The sequence below is a fragment of the Plectrocnemia conspersa genome, unplaced genomic scaffold (genome assembly GCF_051122295.1).
Source record: "Plectrocnemia conspersa isolate PC_06_02 unplaced genomic scaffold, ASM5112229v1 ptg000001l, whole genome shotgun sequence".
Taxonomy (NCBI): domain Eukaryota; kingdom Metazoa; phylum Arthropoda; class Insecta; order Trichoptera; family Polycentropodidae; genus Plectrocnemia; species Plectrocnemia conspersa.
The window spans coordinates 5,404,837-5,423,103 of record NW_028277165.1 but is presented as its reverse complement, the minus strand read 5'-3'; the positions used below and the strand labels follow the sequence as shown (position 1 = coordinate 5,423,103).

Genomic DNA, 18,267 nt, shown 5'->3' with positions numbered 1-18,267 from the left:
TAAAAGCTTTGAATATATAGAACATTTTTTTATGTATATTCTAAAATTAATTTTCTAAATTATTTTAAAGTAAAATCAAACTCCTTCTTTATTGATTTAATTACTGAAGTGAATATAATTTTATGTGATGTTTAGTATATACATATGTATATACATATGTATATACATATGTATATACATATGTATATACATATGTATATACATATGTATATACATATGTATATACATATGTATATACATATGTATATACATATGTATTATATATATATTTTTGAAACAGAAAAACATTTGATTTAACGTCACATTTGAATATACTACATACATATTCATATGTTTATTTTTATTGATAATTAGTTTCTTGTCTTTTAATTCATATTAGTATTAATTTTATAAACTAATCAACGTCTTTTAATGGATTATTTTATTCATTAGAAAAAACTCCACCTATACGAATTTTTAAAGTGCTTCTCTTCAACTTAGTCATCGTACAGTAGTCCAGTCAAATAAGGCGAAATAAAGGCTAAACCTCGGAATGAAAGATAACAAGCTGAAATTTTGCACAGACTTTTGTATTGATGTTCTAAAGACAGGGTGAAAAGTCTCTTAAAATATCGTGTCTGCTAATCAAGATATCAAAGGTCAAAGGTCACAAAATTTGTTTTTTTGCAAATATCTCGCATTTTATGCGTCGCACATCATTAGATGCTTTACAAAACTTGTAAAGCATAAAATTTTCTACAAGTTTGGTTATAATATTTGTTTTGTATCCTTAACCGTTTTTGAGATATAGCGCGAAGAGTGGGAGGCGTACATCCGTTTATAGAATCCAGCGAGTATTTCTACCTGCTTAACTTGGTATAAGCTTTGAAAAAGTAAGCAATCGTGAATAAAGTGGTCTCGGCAAGTCGTTTGAACCATAATTTTATCACTTATTTATTGTATTATTAGTATTTATGAATGAAATATTGCTCGACTAGAAATTTGTGCGAAAAAATTGAAAGAGTTGAGAGATGTCCTTACGGAGTATGTACCAGATGATAAGAAGATCATTTCCAAATTAAGAGAAAAATATTTAACTGACATTATAATTACAACGAAGATTGGATCATTCCCTATTTTTTTTTCCGCGATGCTTAAGCTTAAATTTTATCCATAGCTTGGTATGAAAATAAAAAAGGCACTTCGGAAGAAGAGCACTTGCGCGTAGTGGAAGCTGCTGCGGCGATTATTAGAGAAGATATTCGATCTTCTGTTGTTGAGACCAAGTCCTATCCGCCCCCGAGTAAAATATTAATGAAGAAATTCCGAAAACTTTATTACATTTTCTGCAAGAAGTTATTATAAAGAACAGAAAAGGAAAGACGGGGCATTTTAAAACGAAATACACAGCTATAAGTCATGCTATAATGACTTCCATACGAAAACGGTCCTTTTCTTCGCAGTTATTAATAGGCCTATCTGTATTTCTTCATAGAAGAAATACAGATAGGCCAAACATCCAAAAAGACTTTTGGATGTTTTGTCAAGTTTAGGTTTTTTCGCTTCATATAGTGATACTGTAAAATGTTAAATTTCAGCTGTTTATCACCCACAGCCTCGTAATCAACCATCATAGTCAAGTGCCTTAGTACAGTATGCAGCGGATAATGCAGAAAAATATTTATACTCTTGATGGTTATAATACTGTTCATATAATGGGAATGATAAAAATAATAACTTCAAAATCTGAAGTTGTATCCGATGACCGCATAAAGAAATTTACAACAAAACCAAGTGCAAAGGAGTTAGCAGCACTATCACATATACCCCTTCTAGTGTATGAAAATCATGTTGTACCCGGATTGAGCAAGAGATTCAAGTTCAAAATTTTAATGATGTAGAAGAACTAACCGAACAAATATTTAATGTAGTTGATTTGTTGTGAAAGTACGGAAAGTGGAAAAATATTTCACCGTTGCCAGGGTGGAATGGATTTATTGAACAACTTACAAAAAACAATGAGAACTCTGTAACTTCTCGGATTCTGTTTCTTACTTTTATTCATCATCCTGTGAGTAATATGGACACAATTTACACTGCATTACAGTGTGCTATAAACACTGTCAAGAAACATGAACAAAGAACGTGCTTAATAACTTTTGATCAGCCGTTGTACATAAAAGCACGTGAAATCGTAGCAGCTTCAGATGCTAGCTCAGACTTGTCCAGAGTAGTTGTGAAACTAGGAGGCTTTCATATGCTTATGTCTTTTATTGGATGCATAGGGTATATAATGAATGGAAGCGGAATCAAGGAAGCTCTCAGTACAATTTATGCATCGAATTCTGTCGACAAAATGTTGGATGGTCCCGCTTTTGCAAGAAGTATCAGAGGCCATACGTATTACTTTTTGCATTATCGATGATGATTTTTGAAGATATGGAGATTTAAAGTTATAATGCTTTAGATGGGTTCATTCAGCAGATAACAATTTGCGATGTTTTCTACGAAACTGTGGAAGAATGTACAGGTAGCTCTGGCTCCGTAGTTCACATAGCGTTATCCTATAAACGGATGCGCGCTTCCCACTCCCCGCGCTATATCTCGAAAACCATTAACCATACGAAGAAATAATTTATAACAAACTTGTAGAAAATTTTATTTTCTATAAGTTTTGTAAAACATCTAATGACATGCAACGCAAAGGAGGCGAGATATTTGCAAAAAAACGATTTTTATGACCTTTGACCTTTAATATCTTGATTAGCAGACACGATATCTTATGAGACTTTTCACCCTATCTTTAAAACGCCAAAAAAAAAGTCTGTGCAAAATTTCAGCTTGTTATCTTTCATTCCGAGGTTAAACCCTTATTTGACTGGACTACAGTGTTTTACTTATATTCATAAGCCATTGCACAGAAATCATTTTATAAATTCACGCCGGCCCTGATTAAAGGTAATTATTTTTTTTATTTTCGTTATTGGTAGTGTTAAAGAAAGTTATATGTAATTTTTTAATTAGTATGTAATAAAAGCAATCAACTAAAAAATAATAAGACCTTTTCCAAGTAATTTTTAAAACCAACATTTTTTAATGTTATAAATAAGATTTTCATTGGCTTTCTTCGAGACGGACAAAGGAATTAAATTAAATTATTAATTACATATTTTACATGTATACATAAATCTACTATTGGATATTCAACTATGTCATTGTATTGTACACAAGTTTGTCATGGCGCCATGGTGTGCACCGGTGCCCGACAAGGTATTTATGCGCCTATGCCCAATATTACGTCTTTCAGTCGAATCCATATTATCAAGCAATAAAATCATGCAATCGCGGTGAAAACGCTCGATTATCAAACGCTCATTTTAAGATTAAGATAACAATATTACGAGTGAAAAATTGAATAAAATACATCTAAACCAAATTTTGCCCAATAGAAGAGCGCAAAAACAATTATCCCTTCTCAGAAGTCAAAAATTTACGTCAAAAGCAATAAAATTGTGTTGGCGGCGTCGCAGTGGGAAGTGATAATTGTTTTTACGCTTTCCAAAATTCGGTTTTAATATACTTTGATCAGTCCTCTTATATTATAAGTCCATCGTAATATCGGTATTTTTAAGACATAGTTTAATATCAAAATGCAGACAAACTATGAAGCAATATGTGAGATGCGATGTATATCTATACTTATTCTTCACTTTGTTTACCCCTGACAGATAAGTTGCCCTACATTGTATTTTGGACTTGACCTAACAAAAGTTCTAAAACTATATTTTAGAACTTTCATTAGGTTATGTTTGGGTTTGAACAGCAAATGGAGCAAATGGACAAACTGTCAAATTCAGCTTCATGTACATTTTAGAGCCGCATATTAGCTACTATATATGTATATCTACTGGTGAAAATGTATTTTGATTTAACTAGTGAAAATATAACTTTACCAAAAAATACACATTCACTGTAACATTTGTACATCGGATGTAAATAAATAATGATAAGTATGTAAATATATTATGTATATTACAACATATAGAAAAGTTGAAATCATATAATTTTACTAACACCTACCAGATAATTTATATTTTCACTGGTAAAAATGTATATCTACTGGTGAAAATGTATTTCGATATGATTTTACTGAAATGACATATTTTAAAAAATAATTTTGGGATAGATTCGAGACATTTTTTCTAGATTTTCTTTTAGGGATAAGCACATGAAACTGAATGTATTATTTATTTATTTTGCTGCATTAAATTCAGTTGACAAATCACTGATAAAACAATACATAAAAATATTGAATTTATATAATTCAGCTGGGGCTGTTGATGATTTTGCGTTATTTCTTTATTCGATATGAATTTTCAGATCGAATACTTAAATTTACTGCTACTAATTTACATTTATTGAATATTTCATCTGGTGTCTAATATTTTTTAAACGTTCATCGTTAATATTTTTTAACACAAATGGAGCAACGTCAAAAACTACAATCTGTTCCTTTATATCATAATATTTATTCTGAAAGTACTACTTAAAAAGTGGGTGATTTTGAAGGCAATGTTCCGCTACTTTTATTTTTGTATAGTATGTATAAAAAAGGCTAAAGGAACTTATACCTGAAATACATCAGTATATAGGTATATCTCAAACAACTGTATGTAGTTGAGTTTAGATTCATTATTTGAGGTCGGTTTTTACTTTTTTTATACATATATTCTTGCTATGAGTCGGGCCTCTCAAGGAGAACGGGCCCCGGGAATTTGTCCCCTCTCCCCCCTCTGCTGCATCTCTTTTTCGGATCTGAATCTCTTTGAACAGACCAAATAAAAACTACCTATGTCGTATTGGTAACAATGTTCCCCTCTGCATGTAGTGATCACAAAACCATCCCTCATTCATTCCAGAAGGGCGCTTGACCTGATCGAGAAGAGAGCAATAGAATCACGCCATCTTGTAAATTTATAGTTCGCTTGTACTCTTGCATGAAATGACAATGATTTTAATTGACACAGTATTTTGTACAATTTGTTAAAACTTGCTCTTCAGTTGATCACAAAGAAAAATAAATACATTTTCTGAGGGAATTCCTGCAAAGAACATAAAAAATATGCGAATATTTTAATGTAATAATTTGCATAAACACACAGGGGACTTCCGATAAACTACGGCTATCGTAATATGTTCACCAAATCATCTTAATTGCACTAATTTTTTGACGCAGGTGAAAACCCGATTGGAATCAACAAGTAGTGTGGTTTCCAGTATCGGCTCAGTCTTTTTGAGCTCAGTTTTACGCCGGGTGTTGCTGCGAGCGCACGCCAACCAGTGCTCCTCAATATTGCGGACGGATCGGTCTTGACATTGAAAAAAATCTACCTACCTGGCGCAACGGCCGGGGATAGTCGACCACGTTGAATCGCGATCTTCAGGTAAAAATCGACGACACGCACACAACAAGGATTTCAGTGTTTGGGAGCCGCTGGATCAGAGTAATTTCGGAGTGCGAATGGAAGCGACCGCTATCGTCCATTGACGTCCACCGGAGTCGGTTCGTTGACTCGTTTTTTATATAATTTTAATTAAAACATAGTGATTTTGTTAGTGTACACGTGTCGGTGATATCCGCGAAATGTGCGTATTATTATTTTTAAAGCAATTGATTGTGTTTGTGGATTTTGATTAGTAAGCGAAACGGAGAGAGTGAATAATTTTGTCAACAGTTTCACAACAGTTTTGCTTGTTAAAATAATTTTACTCCATTCTATCATATAATAATAAGATACACATATTCGTGGAATAATTAAAATCTTAATAATAATTAAATACAAGTTCAATTAAAATGAATGATTATTATAATCGTTAAGTAAGATAAAACTGTAGTTATTAACCTTTGTGGTTTTAACTCATTAATGGAAATTACATTTTGTATAGATCGATAAACAAGTGGAAAAAACGTCATTGAGTAACAAATATTTTGTGTGGTCAACCTATTTTTATCAATTAAATTACACATTAAATCAGTTTATCTTAATAAAATTCGGGCTGATTTTAAATTTTATTTTGGTGTACTAGAAAAAAATCAAATTGTATGCTATAATTTTGTAATTAATCTAGTTTTTGTATTTTATATACATAATTTCATTAGATTGAGTATTAATAAATTAAATATGTTGACAATAACTTACAATAAAAAAGAGCAAATGTAATTTTTTGAACCCCAGATTATTATTTTAATATATAGTATTTAGTCTAAGGCGGGTGTGAAAAAATCGATTACTTAAAAATACAATTAAAATGTCAACAAATCAATTTGATTTTTTAGGAGGTACTATAAATGAACATGACACATGTTTTTCTGTTTACAAAACCGCAAACAATGCGTGATTTACAATAATAAGTTAAAACTAAAATGGCACAATATTTGTTTTAAATTTATTTATTTTTACTTGTATGTTCCATTTCTTGTTTTATAAAATAATATTAATATTTAATAAATCGATAAATATACTAACGCGATTGATTAGTGATGAAATCCATTGCATATACACTGTGGGTCATGGGTTCAAATTTCACTATGATTTATTTTATTTTCTATCTTGTCCGGATCTGAATTATTGTTTAATAAAGATTATAATTCAGATGAATCACTTTAGATTGGATTTTTATAATCACTATCTTCTCCTAATTTTATGCTGAATTTTCGAGATGATTAATTAAAATCGAACTGTTTCGTAACATTTTTGATGTTAGGTAACAAGTAATATAGAATAAAAATATTTTTAGACAGAGTTGAATCAAAACGTTCATCTAGGTAATAATCTGTTATATTATGTTATCCCGAAATGAGTGTTTATTTTTATTTTAATGATACAAAATTTTATTCTTAACCCTTTATGTGCTAGGTGCGCATAAATGCGTACGGCTCTTAAATGCAAAATTCGGATTTAGCCCACAAATATATTTTTTAGTGCTCAATTATGAAATCACTTAATTATTCAATTATACAGTGAAAAATAAAATTAAAAATTTTATCCTGAAAGTGAATGAATATAAACATAAACAATAAAATATAAATTTTTAATGTACTAAATTGATGTTTATTTAAAGTCATGTAAATAATCAATTATGCAGTAAAAATTAAAATTAATGCGTATAGATGCAGCATAGAATGAATATAAATATATAAAAAAATCGTAAAAAATATTTAAATTTATATTTTACTGTATAATTACGTGACTATTTACGAAAATTAATTCAGCTCTTTTAAGGGTTAGATATATAACCTCCCACCTTTCGGCATTTTTTAATTTCCATTAGCCTAAAAAGGTTGAAGGCTTTGATGCCAAATATTTCGATATCCCCGTTTTCACATCGTCTGCATTTTATGGTAGTCGGAAGGAGCAAGGTCTGGAGAATAAGGCGGTTGAGATAAAACCATGTTTGGCCAGATTTAAGAGTTTCGTAATGCAATTACTTTTTTTCACGATTAGCCCGGGCTTTGAGGTAGGTTTTGCTACTTGACTATATATCATTTCTCATCTCTGGTTATCAAATGACCGAGAAAAAGCAATCAGCTCAAGATCCAATAACTCTTGGGATAAAACGATACGCGCCGACTTGTTTTCTTCGCTCAATTTGTTTGGAACCCATATACCTGATCCTAATCTTTTGAATTTATATGTGCACTGTTGAATCAGATTGGTTTAGTTTCTCGGCTGGCTGACGGATTGCTTTCATTTTTGCAGCCAGGACCAAATTTTTTAAACCATCTTTGACATTTGTGCATATCTAATGGATCACGTACACAAATGTTTTTAGCGGCCGTAGTTGACATTTTTTTAAATAAATTTATATAACATACTATTGTATATAAAATTGTTCATTTGGTAAAAATTTTGCATCCAATTTTATTTTTAAATATTGGAATTTGTAATCTTATTATATATCAACACAAATATAACAGAAACAGTACTCAGATATCATAGGCTAAAAAAGCAAAGCTGTTAAAACTTATATTAAAAAAAAACTACTCTCATTTTGGGATTATATAATACTTCATATATACAATATATAACGTTTAATTAAGATCAAAAATTATGCGGATTTTCGCGAAGATTCAGATAAAGTAAAATATAAACTATTCATTAAAAAAATTATGTAATAAAATTTCAATTAATATAGTTTAAATAATGCGATACTGTATGAGTAATTTTAATAGGTAGAATATTTGTTTAATTAAAAAATTTAAGTCAATTAAATAAAAAAATATATTAAAATTCCTTTCAATTATTAGATAATTGTTTCAAAACAAAACTTTGCATTTAACTATTATATATTCTTGATTTATTTTTATTATATGTGTAGTTCTTTTTTTAATATTACGGTGAAATACTTCAAGGAGATCATAAAAATATCCACATTACAAAATAATTTCTGAATTTCCCAGGCCTGAAACGATATGTATTTTTCAGTGCCGCCCACTCGGTGCAGTTCAAGATTTTCAGTCTTTATCTTAAATATTAGCGTGTTTTAGATAACACTGCCAGACTTGAGTTATTTTTAAGTTTCAATGACGATGAAGCATTTCCTCTTAATTTTTTTTCATGAACCCACTCTTGAATGAGTTGCAATGGTAATTTAAATACGTCTTTAGAACGTCGCGACTGAACCTTGATATTTTTTGTTTACATTAAAATCAAAATTAATGTTTAAATGTGGCGAACGTGAAAAAACGTAACCTTCACTAACGTTTATACCGTAAAAATAAAAATGTTAACGTTTTTTCGCCGACTCGTTAACACGTTAATTCGGTTTTGCACATTTGCATAGGCGACTTATTGACCTGAAAATGAAACGTATGTACATATTTCAATACCAAATCAAAGGATGCATACATAATGCATTGTAGAGTTGTGGTATATTGAAATCATACAATAAATATATACGGAACGGTAAAAATGTATTTGACGCAAAATAAATTCGTGCAAAAGTTATTCAATACACAATTTGTTTCGTTATAAAAAAGGTAACGATTGAAAAATTGCCCATAATAGATAAATACCAAAATTTGTTCAAAAATAAATTTTGAGAAGAAAAATGACATTTTATATTGTTTGCATATTATCTGCACTCTTCGTATTTTTTTTTAAAGAATTTGTTAGATTGTAAAAAATATAAACCTAAACATCTAATCTAATGATTTAATGTTTTACAAACGTGCGTAGATACTATGTTAATAGAAGGATAATTTGATCTACATCTTCATCTTTAAACGTAATTATAATATATTTATCTCGATTACTACTTAGTAGGTGTTTAGATTGATTAGTTTACGTTAGACGCAAAACATTTACTTGCTAAAAAATATGACATTATTACATGTATTATTTAATTCTCAAAAATTTAAAGTTACATTTACTTGTGTGTTTAAAACTAACATATATTTATTCTAAAAATATCTTCCCTTTTAGAGATAAATTAAGTTAAAATATCGGTTAAATTCATAGCAATTGTTACTGTTTTACTGTTTTATCGCAGCTCAGTCATCGACATGTGTTCGAGATAAAAACGCCCGATAACTCGACTCCCTTTTAAACTTAACACACATACAACACGTAAACCCTAGATGACCTACATAAATACATAATATAAATCAGTCATTAAAAATCCATTATGTGTCCAAAAGGGTGTCGCGTTACGAGTAATTGCTAAATCCATATCCCCCAGAGTGATGATCTTTTTTATATGATAATGAGTATGAACGAGATATTTGAAACTGCAAATTGAATTACTGAAATGGTGATTCATTGAAATTGCATAACCCGGTAGTAAATCGCGTTCCCAACGAGCAATCAAAACGAATATGAGAGTGTTGCCTGTTAGTTCGGGTCACGGACGTTTACCTCTCTTCTTGCCAACGTTAATTGAATCCGCAAATTTGCACGTCCGTTGATACTTATGATTGTCAAGGTCATTGGGTGTGGATATTGTCAAATTTTTTCATCACTATCTATGAATGTGGTCAACATAATAAAAAACTATCGCGGAAGATATTTACTGTTTTTATATTATTAGCACTGTTAGGAGTATACATGGTAAAATACGATTTATGGTTAAATTCAAAGATAAGATAGCAATATCTTATCTTTGAAATTAACTTCATATATTAAGCTCTAAATCAGTGGTACGCAAACTATTTTAATTTCCAACCTCCTATTTTATTTAAAAAGTTCTGAACAAACACATATAATTTTATGAAACAATGGTATAAATATTTGTTTTTATGTAAAACGCTTTAAAAATAGTTTATTAATACGAATTTAATGTGTATTGAAAATCGCAAGTAGTTAGTCATATTCTGGATATGTCACACGCGTGTGTATTGAGACTGAGAGAGTACGCGATCTGTGTCGCGTCGCGTAACACTCCATCTGGCGTCTATTGGAGCTGTCTCATGTTCGCCCCTACTGTTGTCACATAAACGCACATAGATTTTATTTTAATTTGCTATTTTACTAGTACTTGATTATTCTTAAATAAGAGCCTTATATATTTTTTTAATTTAGCGACCTCAAAACATTACATATATTTTAATTGTGTGCCATATATATACTTATCATAAAATTAATATTAATTGTTTTAATATTAATGTAATAATTATTTGTATCAAATTTGGTACCGAATCAGATGATATCAATTTTAAAATGTGTAACAAGAAATTTTGCAATATTTTATAATTATATTATATATATATTAATAATCAGCCCCGAATATTATATGTGTTAAGGTAAATGTGTGTTATCAGTAAATATATTTTTACTGATATAATTTATCTGACAGGTGCTAGTGAAATTATATGCTGCACTAAACTGTCATTTTACAGCCATGAAACTCAAATAGTGGTTTTAAACGCCACTTATTGAATCCTATACGCTATCAGCGAATTTTGATACAGATGGATAAATACAGTTTCATTGATATTGATCAGTGAAGCTATAAATCAATTGAATTGAGTCTGAATCTAATACTAGTGAATATATTCATAATTTCACTGAAAATTACATATTCACTGCAACAGTTGCGAAACGTTCAATTGCTTTTTAAACCCAAACTTAATCTAAATGAATTAACTAAAGTTCAAAAACTAGTTATACCTTTTCAACTTTCATTCGGTTTGAACAGCTTTCGTAACTTTCAAATTGAGTTTCAAATGCAGTATTTAATTTACAAACACTCATCATTTTCGCTAGTAAAAATATGTATTCAATGAAAACCATACTCACTATAACATATAAAACATATTTACTATTCTTTTTAGTTGTAATCAATTATGAAAATTTGAGTATATAAGTTTTATGGCTTTCATGTTACTAATAAACTATTTTATTGTATCATGAATTAACTTTATGTGATACTTTGTAAGTTAAATTTTATTACATTTAGATCAACACCCATATATGAACATCTGCCAATCTCATAAATTTACCTACATATGCACCCTCCGTATTACAAATGTTAATAACGCATCCGTAATCAAGATGTCTAGTATTAGAGCCGATTCAATTAAACAGCGGATTGATGGAAAAAAATTGAGAAGCGTATTATTAGAGCGCACATCGTGCAGCAGGGTCGAACTGGGAGTTCATATAATTATTTAGTTGGACACGCACAAACGTATGTTTAATATCTCGTATCCATCATCTTCCGCGAAAGCTGTTTATTTATGTGCATAAGCATTGTATCATCACGCCCATTCCCGTTATGCCAAGGAGGTCAAAGTTAAAGATAATTTGATGGTTATCTGCAGTAATTTCTTGGTCCACAAATGAAGCTTTGTTATGTAATGAAAATAATTACAATGTATTTTATTACTTTATACACATTTTATGCTTTTAATTTTAACCCATGTATACTGATGCGTATCTTTAGTCGAATTTCTTAGATTTTTTATATTACGTAACATAATATTATTTTAGTTTACATGGTAACTCATACATGATCTTATCATAATTTTATTACATTGATATGGATGAACGCTTTGATAATTGTTGAACATATTACGCAATTTATATCGGTGTTACATTTGAAGTGAGCTTATTAGGATTACCTTTTAGAAAATTAGAGAACTTCGTAATTTTAGACAAATTTGTGATTTTAGTAAAATAGCGTGACAACAGTGCGTGTCATCGATTTCACTTGTGGGATTTCTTATCGAATCTGACGAAATACCTGTTTCTACGTCAATGTACAATTTAGCTAAAAGCTTACATTTTATAAGTGTATTGTACAATCCCTGGAAGGATTATATTTTAATCAAAGGGCATCAGCAAAGTTATCTTATAAAAATCAAATATTTAAAACGGTGATCCAATGATTTTTTTTTAAAAATACATAAATAAATACACGTACTGTATTCAAGTTAAACATGAATACGCATGAACTTATTATATTCATTGCGTGAAGGCTTACTTTTTCTTTATACATATGGGGCTATAGTTTCATTACAGAAGTTCCTACTGTCTGAATTAGTCGTATGATATTTTTTAATGACGACACAAATGATTGTACCGTGCAGGTAGTGAGCACAATTTTGCAGAATTGCATCATGTTGCTAGATTCACACGAACAAATTTTATTTGTTCCATTGGACCAAAAAGTATAACTCTAGCCTGAATTATCTGTATTGCTTAATAAGGCAAAAAATAATAGAGACCTTAGATCTTATCTTTCCTATATACAGTGGCGTAGCTAGGGTATGTGCCACCCAGGGCGATCCTTAAAATTGCCGCCCCCCCCATACATTTTTTGCAGGGTCATAAAATCAGCATTTCTTAAAATTATAAATTGGTTATTATTAAGATCTTGTTATTCGTGGATTTATATATGTTTTAGTGCATTCAGGGTTAAGAACCACACTAGACGATCCCATCGCGAATATGCCGCCCCCAAGCAAGTGTCGCCCAGGGCGGTCCGCCCCCTCCGCCCCACCATAGCTACGCCACTGCCTATATAATATATAAATTACAACGCATTACACTATTGGGAACTTATATTAACCACAGGACTATATATGTCTATATATTTTAGTCAAACAAAAAGTTTGCACAATACATTAAAAATAAATTTAACACATTACGGTCCTCTATGGAATTTTAAATAAATATTTTGACAAAAAGTAATATTTTTTTCACACATCAATATCATTTTAAATGTATATATTGTTATCACTTTATAAAAGTTTAAATCATTATTACATTCGCATGATATTTTTTCAGGCTAAAATTATACCTCAAAACGCGTGGACGGACTGTGATGTGTTAAGTACATATTTGACCGCGCAGCAAAATTTTTTTGCCACTTCACTATTTCATTTAAAAATGCATTGCGAAGATAAATTATTAAAATATCTCTTTCTTATCAAAATATTGTTGAGCTGCATTTTTGTGCAATTTTGCTTTAAAAATACTGTATGATCCTCTTGCCCCGATTCTTAATAAAGTATACCACTTTATACAAAAAAATATTTTATTGTTGAAAATAACTGCCGTTAATTATTTTTTCGAAAAAAATATATGCTACTGCATATTATGTAAATAGTCTTTAGATTTTTTTTGTAAAAAAATCAATAAAAAATATAGAGTCACTAATCCTAATATGAATTAAAATTAAAACCACACCGATTTTAAGTTGTGGTATGATATACCCATAAAAATATTATAATGATACACGACAGAAGACCAAGCAACAATAAGAGGATTTAATGTTCCATGTAATTCAAATTTATGCACTTTAAAAAATTTAAAACCAGTTCGACACTGTTTTTACAATGTGCCGTATAATTACACGGCGGTGATGATTGCCTTTTCGTTTTATCTCTCAGACATGTAATGTGACCATTTTTTATAATTTTAATTGTTATACAATGTTTGATATGTAATTAAAATGTCTTTCAACATATTGCAATGATTCATTTTTGCGGTCAATAAATATTAATGTATATTCAGATAGGGAAGATTTATCATTGCGATAAATATTTTACTTCGTATATTAATAAATCAGGGTGCAATTAATCCGAATGCAGCGCCGACAGTTAACTGCATGAAATTTAACCGCTATGGTTTACCGTTCCGCGTTAAAACATCGAACCATTCGAAAGCTTTTAGTTTATAACCTTCGCAGCGACTAAGAACAATTTTTATTCATTAAATATATACACAAATTGTTAGTAAACGGTACTTGATCAATAAAAAGCATTGTATCCAAAATCCAAGGTGGTTGTATGCCAAATTGTCAATTTCCGGAATAACATAGTAAGTGATATCTTATCCGCTGTTTAGTCATACATTTTCATGAAATTTTACACTAAGCTAGAACCGTTAAAGCTATTATATGTAAAAATGTTCGTAATCTGTTACGTAACTTTTTGTTTGCTGAATGATTTTCATGCTTCATGTATATATGTAATATCAATATAATAAATTTATATTGATTAATCTGATATTTCAATCACATCTTGTGCTAGGCATGTTGTCGTTAATTGAAGCAAGTTAAGTAATAAATATTACCGGTAACCCGAATGAGTCATTACCCTTTTATATAAGATTAAATTCTAGATCTAATCATTCCAATTAAATACTTTAAGATAATATTTATATCCTTTCACTGAGTAATTAAAGTTTTAAGCTGAACCTTTGATCTTCCAGTGGTTTACTTAGTTAATAAAAACCTTGGTAGGCAAATATTTACAAAATATGTAAACACTTGGCAAGTTTCAGAATTAGAGCCATGTTATGCGATTCTTTGAAAATATTACTCATTTATTGCAATGTAAATATTTGAAAAGCGTTTTGACTAATTTTAGCATTGAAGGTTGTCAGAGTGTGGCAAAATGAGCGTAAAAATTAAACCGCGCATATAAAAGTATCCTGTGAATGATATTTTTTTAAACCTTGATTAATAAAATACGAGGCTAATGTTCTGCTTTAAAATTTTATTGTTAATTTAATATGCAGATTTTCTATTAAATATAAAGTTCTCCTTTTTTAATACTTATGGATCAAATTAGAATATGGTTTTAATGTATTTATTTCTAATAGTTAGATTATTCTAATTAGCGAAACCAATGGTTGTTAATCTGTGAGTATTAAAAAATTACCAATTGAAAAGAACACTTTTTATCATAGATATTATTAGCTTTACCGCAAACGTGCCTTGATAATATATTATTTAAAGAACAATGGTTTTCATTCACAAAGTGTTTGCTTTTAAATATGTAGTGTCTTACAATTTTTATTTATTTTTATTTCTTAGTTGAGATCCTAATTTATTTATTATATTAATAGTAAACATTTATTGTTTATTAGTAATATTGACTTTTAAGCATTTGCTTATTAGTAAAATATCAAATGGATTTGAACCATCATTGGATACGTTATTTATGTTATTTACGAAAAAGCTTATTATAATTTAGTAGTATTTGATAAGTTATATAACAAAGAATAGAGCTTATCTCTAGTAGTTGTTTTATTGATGTAAAATTTTAATGATAGTTTAGAAGCAAAAGATACACTTGCTACTTCCAGATACGAGAAAACATTAATGATACGTTTTGAGTTACATTTGTAGATTTGTAGTGACTTTTTATTAAAGTACATCTATTTATTTTAGAATAAGAATTTGTATATAAAAATAAAACGCTTTAGAATGGTTTGGTTGAAAAAACAATCGTAAGCATTCAATTGTATTTACAATTCGTAGACAAACTTTGGCACCGCCTCTTCGAAGTGAATTGTAGTGACTATCTATTAAAGTAAATCTATTTCAGAATAAGAATTTGTATATACCTAGAAATAAAATGTTTTAGAATGGTTTAGTTGAAAAATTTAATTATATTTACAAAAAACCAGGGAAGTAACATAAAATTAAAATCCAGCATTAAATACCCGGACTAACACCTTAATTCCAAGATTAAATTAAAAAAATGGGTTTGCTGCCATTGCGACCTTTGGACCGATATTTAATAAAAAGACAAAAACAAACCATTAATCATACCCATTTTAACATATGTGTATGCTTGCTTGGTGTTGAGGAGCACCAGCAATACTATTTTTTTAATTGCAAATCATACATTTTTATACTAACTAGCTGTCGGTACCTCACTGTCGTGAGGTACCACAGCTAGCGAGTGTGTGGATACGGGGTTTTTTTTTTTTTCCCTCAAATTATAATTACTAACACTCTATTTTGTACTTTTATTTTTATTATATTCTAGCTAATAAAAATGATTATAAACCAGTAACGTGTATTGTATATACTATATAATATAATGTGAAATTTATTATCGTATTGGAATAAACGTTTTATAAAATAATTTCATAAGCATCGTAAATAACATGGTTCCGATCTTCCAGATACGATAGCTTATTTTTATAAGCAATAGATTCAATCAAGAACAATTTGTAAAGATTTATTTTATCCAATCTCGGTTTTCATTCGACAATTCTTAGTTCAAACGAAACGCATTACTTTTTAAATTAAATTTATATTAAATTGAAATATTAATCTATGTCACAAGAGAATGAATATCAATTTCAAAGAATCGACGTACGTGTTTCTCAGCACGACATTATCCACATATCTGACTTACGGTAAAAGTGAATTCAAGCTCTCTGTACTTGACATTGCAACCGTTAGCTTTTGGGCTGGTCAGAAATGGGCCACTGAAAAAGTGCCAGAATCGAAAATAACAGCTCGCTGTCTGGCAGCTCACATTGCGAACAACTGTCTCGAGGTATTCACTTTCACGGATTTTTAATGACGTAAATTATGTCACGTTGACCGAGGTCAACAAAGTGGGTAGTTGTTTTGCTAAATGCTCCTTGCGCAAGTCCTATAGTACTAAAGTTCGAAAAACACTTTGTAATAGTGACGAGTCTTATCGAATAATTTTGATTGAGATCTGTCAAAATAACAACTCGAATTAAGATAATAATGATACTTGGATTTGTATAAAAAATGTGTAAATTTGAGCTTTTTTTTTGTTGGCATGTCATTGGCAATGATTGCTATGTATAAATGTAATAACAAATTAACTGGTGGTCTTAAAATAACATAATATACATGTTGAGCTAATAAAAAATAAATAAATTAATGTTCGCTTATATTTTATAGCTAGTCATGAAAATAGAGAATTTTTTTTGTTAATTCATACTAATGTAAAGCTTTATTATGTATTGTATGCCATATATCAGGGGTAGCCGACTTGTTTATTGTCAGGATAGACTGTTTACATTACTACCTATTAGATATTTAATTATTGAACATATTTAAACCCTCTAAAATTTATGGTAAAACCGATTTTTTTTTAATAATTAATGCAAATTTTGATCCTTTCATCGATTCTGTGATTGGTTTTATGGGAAATTTGTGCTTTTATTTTTTCTGCCAAATTAACTAAACCAGGAGAATAGTTTTATAATTCTAACCAAGGAATCTTCAGTGTGATTATTTTTCAAACTCATCCGATTAAAATTTTTCATCATTATAAGATAAAACAATTCTGAGACTAGACAAGAATTTAAATATTCGAAGCATCTCCCTAAATTTTAATATTTATCATTGCAAACATACTTACAAAAATCTTTGTTCAAAGATCTGGCTTCCAAAAAATCGCAAAATAGTATTTTCATTTTCAAGAGCTAAATTGTCAAAATAAAATGCAATATTTTTTTACCAAAACTATAATTTTTCTGAAATCATTAAATCTCTCTTCAAATTATTGTAGAACGCTCTGAACTTCAGATACGTATTATTCGTTATTGTTAGTATTGCACGTAAGTTTTTTTTAAATGGTCCTTTATGTTTGGTAATTTGTTATACGTTTGTCCTTGAGATCTTGGATCATAACTAACCTTTGTTTTTTGAACGCAGAAAAACTACTAATTAAATCACCGATTGTGTTATTTTTTACTTGCAGTTCTATTTAGATTTAGCACATCTAGTTTTCTTGTTATATTGATTAAAAACGCTCAGTCACTTAGAGAATTTTTATAAGAAATGAAAGATCTCGTCGAAATCTTGTTTCGGCTTAATCGCCTCACATCTATGTGCAAAATCAAGTCTGGTCGTTTTTAGTCTAATTACACTTTAAAAAGTCGCCGTTGAAGAGATTTACATCTAATAATATTCATTACACTTTTTGTATCAAATCTCTTGCTAGATTAATTGATAAATAATTCGTCCTTCTGACTTAAGGCAAAAAATCATGGTTACGTA

At 29.6% G+C, this 18,267-nt stretch overlaps 1 protein-coding gene across 2 annotated transcripts in view; it reads left to right on the top strand.

Moving 5' to 3' along the window:
- The first annotated feature begins 5,265 nt into the window (after positions 1-5,265).
- The window catches only part of wdp (Leucine rich repeat protein windpipe), a 43,029-nt gene continuing 30,027 nt past the window's right edge, over positions 5,266-18,267 (top strand). The window contains exon 1 of one of the 2 annotated variants that reach the window (XM_088183855.1): positions 5,266-5,423. The gene's annotated coding sequence lies outside the window, so the exon portion shown is untranslated. Of the gene's footprint in view, positions 5,543-18,267 lie in introns of both variants that reach the window. The other variant, XM_088183848.1, reaches the window with a different exon arrangement.